Source organism: Salvelinus sp. IW2-2015, unplaced genomic scaffold (assembly GCF_002910315.2).
Source record: "Salvelinus sp. IW2-2015 unplaced genomic scaffold, ASM291031v2 Un_scaffold1526, whole genome shotgun sequence".
NCBI lineage: Eukaryota > Metazoa > Chordata > Actinopteri > Salmoniformes > Salmonidae > Salvelinus > Salvelinus sp. IW2-2015.
Genome location: NW_019942965.1, coordinates 292,789 through 304,470, shown reverse-complemented (window position 1 = coordinate 304,470; position 11,682 = coordinate 292,789). Strand labels below are relative to the sequence as shown.

The following is an 11,682-nucleotide window of genomic DNA, read 5'->3' as shown; positions in this document are numbered from 1 at the left end:
GTTGTACACAAACAAATGTTACTCACACCTAACCTGATCCTGACCCTAGCTCACACCTAACCCTGACCCTGACCCTAGCTCACACCTAACCCTGATCCTGACCCTAGCTCACACCTAACTGATCTGACCCTAGCTCACACCTGATACTGACCCTAGCTCACACGTAACCCTGATACTGACCCTAGCTCACACCTAACCCTGATCCTGACCCTAGCTCACACCTAACCCTGATCTGACCCTAGCTCACACTAACCCTGATACTTGACCCTAGCTCAACACCTGACCCTGACCCTAGCTCACACACCGTAACCCTGACCCTAGCTCACACCTGACCCTAGACTCATACGCATAAACCCTGACCCTAGGTCACATCTAACCCTGGTAGAGGACATTCTGACCCTGACCCTAGACCCCAACCCACACCTCTATTCTCTCTCCCTTCCCCAGAGGAGACAGCTAGTGACATTGAGGAGGCTAAAGCAGCAGCGGAGGAGGCCAGCAGTACAGCAGCGAGGGTAAAGGACACCCTGGCCCCTATCAAGGAGCAGCTGGACCAATGGCAGCACAGCAGTACGGAAGCGCCAACACCAACAACAATGTCGTCCACAAGGCCTTCCTGGAGGCCAACACTTCTGGTAGTCTTCAACCACTAGACACTACTAGATGGTAATCTGGTAGGTCTTCAACCACTAACACTACTACTAGATAGTAGATCTGGTAGGTCTTCAACCACTACACACTACTAGATAGTAGATCTGGTAGGTCCACTAACACTACTAGATAGTAGATCTGGTAGGTCCACTAGACACTACTAGATAGTAGATCTGGTAGGTCCACAGACACTACTGAGATAGTAATCTGGTAGGTCTTCAACCACTAGACACTACTAGATAGTAGATCTGGTAGGCTTCCACCACTACACACTACTAGATAGTAGATCTGGTAGGTCTTCAACCACTACACACTACTAGTAGTAGATCTGGTAGGTCCACTAGACACTACTAGATAGTAGATCTGGTAGGTCTCAACACTAGACACTACTAGATAGTAAGATCTGGTAGGTCTTCAACCACTAACACCTACTAGAAGTAGATCTGGTAGGTCTTCAACCACTACACACTACTATATAGTAGTCTGGTAGGTCTTCAACACTACACACTATCTAGATAGTAGATCTGGTAGGTCCACTAGACTCACTACTAGATAGTGGGTCTGGTAGCTTCAACCACTAGACACTACTAGGTAGTAAATCTGGTAGGTCCACTAACACTACTATGATATAGATCTGTTAGGTCTTCAACCACTAGACACTACTAGATGTAGATCTTCAACCACTAGACACTACAGATAGTAGGTCTGGTAGGTCCACTAGACACTACTAGATATGATCTGGTAGGTCCACTACACACTACTAGATAGTTTCATTATACAGAGGCCAGGGACGCTGGCTTGACTTCCATTTTGAAAATTGCTATTATAGCTGATATTGATTGATTTTTATCAAGTGGTGTGTAGTGATTTGTTAAAGTCTGCTTGAATTGGTAGACTAAATTCAGAGGGGTTAAATGAGGAAGACACATGTTGGTTGTGCAACTGGTTTTCCCTTTCCCTAAATGGCATGGTCCTGGATTTATATAATGTTTATTAGGCCATTGTTCAAGGTGGAAAAATCTTTGCTTCTCTGATCATGCAAAGGACGTACTCAATGAATAAACATTTGCTGAAGTCTGATTAAATGGGTTTCGACTGACAGAACATTTCTGTCTGTGTGTGTCTCTCCAGTGGTATGTTGGGCGAGGCCATCCCAATACTGATGAAGAAGCTGGACAAGCTGCAGAACCACTCAGCCCAGATGCCCAACATCTCAGAGAACATCCAGGATCAGACAGCTCATCGCTGAGGCTCGCAAGGCAGCAGCAAGGTATGGTGGCTCACACGGGACAAACATAGCCCAGGCCCGCAATATGAATACATACTGTTTGCTACCTCTAATTATACTGATCAAAAATATAAACATAACCTGTAAAGTGTGGGTCCCATGTTTCATGAGCTGAAATAAAGATCCAGAAATTTCCATTCGCACAAAAAAGATTATTTCTCTCAGATTTTGTGCACAAATCCATTTGTATCCCTGTTGTGAGCATTTCCCTTGCCAAGATAATCCATCCACTGACAGGTGTGAAATAATAAAGAAGCCGATGAAACAGCATGATCATTACACAGGTGCACTTGTGCTGGGGGGACAATAAAAGGCTCCTCTAAAATGTGCAGATTTGTCACACAACACAATGCCACAGATGTCTCAAATTTGAGGAGTATGTATATTGGCATGCTGATGCAAGAATGTCCACCAGAGATATGCCAGAGAATTTAATGTTAATTTCTCCACCGACAGCTGATAAAACTGTGGGTTTGCACAACCAAAGAATTTCTGTAGAAAACGTCTCAGGGAAGCCTCATCTGCTGCTCGTCGTCCTCACCAGGGTCTTGACCTACTGCAGTTTGACGTCGTAACCGACTCAGTGGGAAAATGCTCACCTCGATGAATCCCTTTCAACTGTACCGAGCGGTTTTGGGCGAGCGGTTTGTTGATGTCAATGTTGTGAACAGAGTGCCCCATGGGGCGATGGGGTATGGTATGGGCAGGCATAAACTACGCAACGAACACAATTACATTTATCAATGGCAACAGAATGCACAGAGTTACGTGAAGAATCCTGAGGCCCATTGTCGTGCCATTCATACCACCGCCATCACCTTATTGTTTCAGCAGCATGATATGCACGCCTCATGTCGCAAGTCTGTACACAATTCCTGGAAGCTGAAAATGTCCAGTTCTTCCATGGCCTGCGTACTCACCAGACATGTCACCCATTGAGCATGTTGGGATGCTCTGGATCGACGTGTACGACAGCATGTTCCATTTCCCGACAATATCAGCGACTTCGCACAGCCATTGAAGAGGGTGGGCAACATTCCACGGCCACAATCAACAGCCTGATCAACTCCATGTGAAGGAGATGTGTCCCGTGCATGATGGCAAATGGTGTCACACAGATACTGACTGTTTCTGATCCACGACCCTACCTTTGTTTTAAGTATCTGTGCCAATCTAGATGCATATTGTATTCCCAGTCGTAAATCCATAGACTAGGCCTCATTAGTTTATTATTCAATTGCTGATTCCCTATATGAACTGTAGCTCAGTAAAATCTTGAATTGTTGGTTTATTATTGTTCAGTTTAGTTTCGATAAAAGTGTCTATTAAATGTAGTTTTTGTATGAATAAAGTATTAATTTTGGTCAAAACTTAAGACATCTATCTACTAGGTTACATGAACGGTTACAATCAACATGCATGACGACCAGTGTATTTACCCCTCTTCTCCCTCTCAGGTGAGCGTACCTGTCAATGTTCAACGGGACATCAGGTGTGCAGGTGCGTATCCCCAGTAACCTGGCAGACCTGGCAGCTTACACCTCCCTGAAGTTCTACATCACCCCTGCCGAGGCCTCACGCCGCAGACAGGACCAACCAGACAAACAGTTTGTCTTTACCTCGGAAACAGGGACGTAAGTATTTATTATTATTAATATTATTTGATTATATTATTATTATTACTATTATTATAATTATTATTATTATTAATATATATTATTATTATGTTGTATTATAGTTATTATTTTACTATTATTTATTATTATTATAAATATTATTATTATTCAACTGTTTTTCACATAAAATAGACAACACATATCATAAATAAAAAGATCAAAATAAATATAATATACTGTTATTTTTACACGTATACTGCGGGACAGAGAATAATGATGTATTTTTGTAAGCATTTCTAAACATTTCTAAGCGTCATAATTACGTATTTATGAAAGCTCCCCAAGACTGGTGTTACCTTTCGACATCTTTATCCATAAACTATATGCCATTGGTTTGAAGTCATACCAAGGATCATTTTGCTATTTGATTTGAATTTAAAACCCCCTTGAAGTATCAATAAAATTTATACAAAAAATTATTTGATAAAACTTTTATTTGGCCTTAACTGCTATTAGCCCATACAAACGCATTGAATAACAGATTTCAATCAAATCGAATCAAATTGTATTTTGTCACATGCGCCGAATACATCAGGTGTAGACCTTAACCGGAAATGCTTACTTACAAGCCCCTTAACCAACAATGCAAGTTCAAGAAATATAGTTATCAATTGATAAAATTGCTTTGTCTAAATAAACTAAGTAAAAATTCATGTTAATAACTTATATAACAATACAAGGCAATACAGGGGTACCGGTATCCCTGTCGAGTGTGCAGGGTAACAAGGTTATGTTGCGCGTAAATTTGTACATGTTAGGTAGGGGTGAAGTGACTATTCGCATAGATAATTTAATACAGCAAGTAGCAGCAGTGTACACAAACAAAGGGGGGGGGGTCAATTGTAAAAATTAGTCTGGGGTGCCCATTTTGAATTAATTATTCAGATCTTATGGCTTGGGGGTAGAAGATGTTAAGGAGCCTTTGGACCTAAGACTGGTGTTCCGGTAACGCTTGCCGTGCGGTAGAGAGAAACAGTCTATGACTTGGGTGACTGTGAGTCTTTGACAATTGTTTGTGTTGGTAATAGGTCCTGCCTGGTATAATGTCCTGGGATGCAGGAAAGCTTGGCCCCGGTGATGTACTGGGCCTACGCACTACCCTCTGTAGCGCTACGGTCCGAATGCCGAGCAGTTGCCAATACAAGGGGTGACCGCAACAAGTCAGGATGCTCTCGATGGTGCAGCTGGTAAGAACTTTTTGTAGGATTTGGGGACCATGCAAAATCTTTTCAGTTCTCCTGAGGGGGAAAAGGCTTGTCGTGCCTCTTCACAACTGTCTTGTGTTGTTTGGAACCATGATAGTTGTTTTGGTGATGTGGACACCCAAGGAACTTGGAACCTTCGACCCGCTCCACACTAACAGTCCAGTTGATTGGTTAATGGGGTTGCTGTAAGGCCTCTCCTTTCCTGTAGTCCCCACTAATTATCTCCTTTGTCGTATGCTCACTTGAGGGGAGAGGTCTGTTTGCCCTGGCGCCACACAAATTTACAACATGGAACACAGATAGTCCCCCCCAAACACAACGAAAAGGAAAGTTTGGCATATTGGATGCGTGTGCGTTTCCCAGCAATCCCACAGCTAGGGAGTATAAGATTTTTTTCTCACCAGTTCATAAGCACACTTCTCACGATACAGACTACTTTTTTCCTAAGACAATAGATTTTCGTGCCAAACTCACTGAGCGTGAATTACAGCTACAGTTCATTCAAGAGTCATTCTCCTTCTTACTCCCATGAAACTACTTATACGCAATAGCCTAAATTTATCGGCCTTGGTGTCTATACTCACTAACTGCTATCAGAGAGAACCTTGTTTGTCCCTTAACTCAACTACTGCTATCAGACGACACCCTTGTGTCTTAAGCTCACTACTGCGATCAGAAGACAGACCCTTGTTTAACTCACTACGGCGATCAGAAGTAACGCCCTTGGTGTCTTACTCACTACTGCATCAGAAAAAACCTTGGTTCTAATCACACTGCTACAAACCTTTGTTCTAATCAGCTACTGCAAGAAACCCCTTGGTTCTTAACTCCACTCTACTGCGATCAGAAAGAACCCTTGCTTTAACTCATCTGATCAAGACATGTACTCTCTGATCAGAAGAAACCCTTGTGTCTAACCACTGCTATCAGCCTTGTTACTGAGCTATAGAAGAACCCTTGGTGGTCTTAACTCACTACTGCTATCAGAAGACACCCTTGGTGTTTAACTCACTACTGCGTATCAGAAGAAACCCTTGGTATTAACTCACTACTTGCGAATAAGAAGACACCCTTGGTGGTTAACTCACTACTGGATCAGGAAGAAGACCTTGGTGTCATCGATCGTTCATTAAGAGTGGACAAGACGAATGCACGCACTTGTGTCCAACTCACTCTGTTAATTTGTCTATCCTATGATAGAGAACGTGCTAACTCACTTACGAAAGAAACCCTTGGTCAACAACCTATTCAGAAAACCTTGGTATAACTACGTATAGAGACCTGGTGATTAACTTAGTATCACAAGAACCTGGTGTATATCTGCTACAAAACCCTGGTTACTCATCGCAGATCCTGTCAGATGTAAGGCGGAAAATGCGCTTTATCTATGAGAACATTAGCAAAAAACAAAGAACGAACGTAGCTAGATCAAAGATCCACACAAATCAAATCCACAATCGGAGAAAATGGCTACTTAACTATGAATCCACCAATCAGAGACAACAATAAACAGCTGCCTCTGATTGGGAACCATATCAGGCAACATAGGTAATATGCCCGCACGCGCCCCACGATCTAGCATCACCACCCTGGAAGACGGTTCCGACCTAGAATAGGTGGACAATTATAACTACCCAGGTGCCTGGGTTAGAACTTGTAACTTCCTTCCAGACTCATCATTAACAATCTCTCAATCCAAATCAAAATCTAGAATCGGCTTTCTAATTCGAACAAAAGCCTCCATTACTCAACGCCGCCAAACTTACCCTCATCTCGTAAAAACTGACTTCTCAGTCACCATTACCTGGTAAGACGAGGGGTTAAAACATTTTTAAAAATTAAAAAAGGCGATAACCTGGTTTGTCTGCTTTTTCCAACAGTCAACTGGGAGATGACATTTTGTCTTTCAGCAGGACAATAATCCTAAAACACAAGGCCAAATTCTATCAGTGGAGTTGCTTAACCAGGAAGACAGTGAATGTTCCTGGCCGATTTGTTGGATTTTAAAAATCTCCTTGAATGCAGACTGAAATGGTTGTCTAGCAATGAAATAACAACAAATTGTAAGAGCTTTGAAGAATGTTGAAATAATAATGAGGCAAATATTGTAACAAATCCAGGTGGTGGAAAGCTCTTATGAGACTTACCCAGAAAGACTCACATCTGTATCACTGCCCAAAGGGGATCCTAACATTTATTTGAACTCAGTGGGTTGAATCACTCATCTAATCAAAGATAATATTAGTGTTTTATTTTTTCATCACATTTTTTTCAAAATGTTAGAATGTTTTTCTTCAACTTTGAACAATCAACAGAGTATTTTGTGTAAGATCGTTGACCAAAACAAATGACAATTGAATCCATTTTAATCCCATTTTGTAAACACAAACAAAAATTTTGGAAACAATGTCAAGAAGGTGTGAATAACTTTCCGAGGCAGCTGAAGTCCAGTAATGGATGCGTTCCCGTTCAATGTCTGTAGTCCAGTAATGATGCCGTTTCCTGTTTATGTCTGTAGTCCAGTAAATGATGCCGTTTCCTGTTTCATTTCTGTAAGTCCAGTAATGATGCGTTTCCTGTTTCATGTCCTGTAAGTCAGTAATGATGTGTTTCCTGTTTCAGTCTGTAGTCCATAATGATTGTTTTCCTGTTTCATGTCCTGAAGTCCAGTAATGATGCGTTTCCTGTTTCATGTCTGTAGTCCAGTAACTGATGGCGTTTTCCTGTTTCAATGTTCTGTAGTCCAGTTATGATCGCGTTCCTTTTCAATGTTCTGTAGTCCAGTAATGATGCGTTTCCTGTTTTCAATGTCTGTAGTCAGTAATGATGCGTTTTCCCTTTTCATGTCTGTTTAGTCCCAGTAATGATGCGTTTCCTGTTTTCATGTCTAGTGTCCAGTAATGATGCGTTTCCTGTTTTCATGTCTGTAGCCAGTAATGATGCGTTTCCTGTTTCATGTCTGTATCAGTAATGATGTGTTTCCTGTTTCATGCTGTCAGTCGCCAGTAATGATGCGTTTTCCTGTTTCATGTCTGTAGTCCCCAAGTAAATGATGCGTTCCTGTTTCCAAATGTCTGTAGTTCCAGTAATGATGCGTTTCCTGTTTCATGTCTGAAAGTCCAGTAATGAATTGGCGTTTCCGTTTCATGTCTGGTCCAGTAATATGCCGTTTCCTGTTCATGTTCTGTAGTCCAGTAATGAATGGCGTTTCCCTGTTTCATGTCTGTAGTTCCAGTAATGATGCGTTTTTCCTGTTCATGTCTTGTAGTCCCAGTAATGATGCGTTTCCTGTTTCAATGTCTGAAGTCCAGTAATGATGGCGTTTCCTGTTGCATGTCTGAAGTCCAGTAATGATGCGTTTCCTGTTTCATGTCCTGTAGTCCAGTAATGATCGTTTCGATCTGGTAGGTCCACTACACACTACTAGATAGTTTCATTATACAGAGGCCAGGGACGCTGGCTTGACTTCCATTTTGAAAATTGCTATTATAGCTGATATTGATTGATTTTTATCAAGTGGTGTGTAGTGATTTGTTAAAGTCTGCTTGAATTGGTAGACTAAATTCAGAGGGGTTAAATGAGGAAGACACATGTTGGTTGTGCAACTGGTTTCCCTTTCCCTAAATGGCATGGTCCTGGATTTAATATAACGTTTATTAGGCCATTGTTCAAGGTGGAAAAATCTTTGCTTCTCTGATCATGCAAAGGACGTACTCAATGAATAAACATTTGCTGAAGTCTGATTAAATGGGTTTCGACTGACAGAACATTTCTGTCTGTGTGTGTCYCTCCAGTGGGTATGTTGGGCGAGGCCATCCCAATACTGATGAAGAAGCTAGACAAGCTACAGAACCACTCAGCCCAGATGCCCAACATCTCAGAGAACATCCTCAGGATCAGACAGCTCATCGCTGAGGCTCGCAAGGCAGCCAGCAAGGTATGGTGGCTCACACGGGGACAACAATAGCCCAGGCCCGCAATATGAATACATACTGTTTGCTACCTCTAATTATACTGACACAAATATAAACATAACCTGTAAAGTGTTGGTCCCATGTTTCATGAGCTGAAATAAAAGATCCCAGAAATGTTCCATATGCACAAAAAGCTTATTTCTCTCAGAAAGAATGGTCAACCAGAGATATTGCACAGATATTTAATGTAATTTCTCCACCAACAGCTGATAAAACTGTGGGTTTGCACAACCAAAGAATTTCTGTAGAAACCGTCTCAGGGAAGCTCATCTGCATGCTCGTCGTCCTCACCAGGGTCTTGACCTGACTGCAGTTTTGACGTCGTAACCGACTTCAGTGGGAAAATGCTCACTTTCGATGAATCCCGGTTTCAACTGTACTGAGCGGTTTGGGGCGAGCGGTTTTGTGATGTCAAGTTGTGAACAGAGTGCCCCATGGTGGCGATGGGGTTATGGTATGGCAGGCATAACTACGGACAACAAACGCAATTACATTTTATCTATGGCAACATGAATGCACAGAGATACGTGAAGAGATCCTGAGCCCATTTGTCGTGCCATTCATCGCCACCATCACCTATGTTTCAGCATGATGATGCACAGCCCATGTCAACAGGATCTGTAACAATTCCTGGAAGCTTGAAAATGTCCAGTTCTTCCATGGCTGCAACTCACCAAGACATGTCACCCATTGAGCATGTTTGGGATGCTCTGGATCGACGTGTACGACAGCGTGTTCCAGTTCCCCAATATCCAGCAACTTCGCACAGCCATTGAAGAGGAGTGGGACAACATTCCACAGGCCACAATCAACAGCCTGATCAACTCTATGCGAAGGAGAATGTGTCACGCTGCATGAGGCAAATGGTGATCACACCAATACTGACTGGTTTTTGATCCACGACCCTACCTTGTTTGAAGGTATCTGTGACCAACAGATGCATATCTGGTATTCCCAGTCGTGAAATCCATAGACTATGGCCTCATTAGTTTATTATTAATTGACTGATTTCCTATATGAACTGTAGCTCTAGTAAAATCTTTGAAATTGTTGCGTTTATTATTGTTCAGTTTAGTTTCGTATAAAAGTGTCTATTAAATGTAGTTTTTGTATGAATAAAGTATTAATTTTGGTCAAATATGATATTAAGAACATCTATCTACTATGGTTACATGAACGGGTTTACATCACATGCATGACGACCCTGTATTTACCCCTCTTCTCCCTCTCAGGTGAGCGTACCTGTCAATTCAACGGGACATCAGGTGTGCAGGTGCGTATCCCCAGTAACCTGGCAGACCTGGCAGCTTACACCTCCCTGAAGTTCTACATCACCCTGCCGCGAGGCCTCACGCGCCCGCAGACAGGACCAACCAGACAAACAGTTTGTCTTTTACCTCGGAAACAGGGACGTAAGTATTTTATTATTATTAATATTATTTGTATTATAGTTATTATTATTACTATTATTATAATTATTATTATTATTATTATTAATATTATTATTATTTGTATTATAGTTATTATTATTACTATTATTATTATTATTATAAATATTATTATTATTCAACTGTTTTTTCACATAAATAGACAACACATATCATAATAAAAGATCAAATAAAATAATAAATACTGTTATTTTACACGTATACTGCGGGACAGAGAATAATTGATGTATTTTGTAAGCATTTCTAAACATTTMTAAGCGTTCATAATTACGTATTTATGAAAAGCTCCCCAAGACTGTGTTTACCTTTCGACATCTTTATCCATAAACTATATGCCATTGTTTGAAGGTCATRCCAAGGATCATTTTGCTATTTGATTTTGAATTTAAAACCCCTTGAAGTATCAATAAAATATATATACAAAAATTATTTGATAAACTTTTATTTGGCCTTACTGCTATTAGCCCATACAAACGCATTGAATAACAGATTTCAAATCAAATCGAATCAAATTGTATTTGTCACATGCGCCGAATACATCAGGTGTAGACCTTACCGTGAAATGCTTACTTACAAGCCCTTAACCAACAATGCAGTTCAAGAAATATAGTTAATCAATGAATAAAATGTTTGCTAAATAAACTAAAGTAAAATATGTAATAACTATATAACAATAACAAGGCAATACAGGGGGTACCGGTACCGAGTCAGTGTGCAGGGTACAGGTTAGTTGAGGTAATTTGTACATGTAGGTAGGGGTGAAGTGACTATTCATAGATAATAAACAGCAAGTAGCAGCAGTGTACAAAACAAAAGGGGGGGGGGTCAATGTAAATAGTCTGGGTGGCCATTTGATTAATTATTCAGTCTTATGGCTTGGGGGTAGGAAGATGTTAAGGAGCCTTTTGGACCTAGACTTGGTGTTCCGGTACCGCTTGCCGTGCGGTAGYAGAGAGAACAGTCTATGACTTGGGTGACTGGAGTCTTTGACAATTGTTTGTGCTTGGTATATAGGTCCTGCCTGGTATATAGGTCCTGGATGKCAGRAAGCTTGGCCCCGGTGATGTACTGGGCCATACGCACTACCCTCTGTAGCGCCTTACGGTCAGATGCCGAGCAGTTGCCATACAAGGCGGTGACGCAACAAGTCAGGATGCTCTCGATGGTGCAGCTGTAGAACTTTTTGAGGATTTGGGGACCTATGCCAAATCTTTTCATTCTCCTGAGGGGGAAAAGGCGTTGTCGTGCCCTCGGTCCTTCGCGCCGAGGGTCGGGCAGTCGCGGGCTCTGCGGTGCGCTTGGTCGGCCCGGTTAGGGCCTCATCGTCTTGCCTGCGGTCGGCTTCGGCGGGTTTGGTGCCGGATCGGTTGGGCTGCAGGTTCATGGTCGCTGCCGTTGGCGTGGGTTTATATAATATAATTACCTGAGGCTCAGGATCAG

General features: G+C 41.8%; 1 pseudogene; it reads left to right on the top strand.

The window, feature by feature from the left end:
* The window catches only part of LOC112071131 (laminin subunit alpha-5-like), a 95,750-nt pseudogene that overhangs the window by 33,158 nt on the left and 50,910 nt on the right, over positions 1-11,682 (top strand).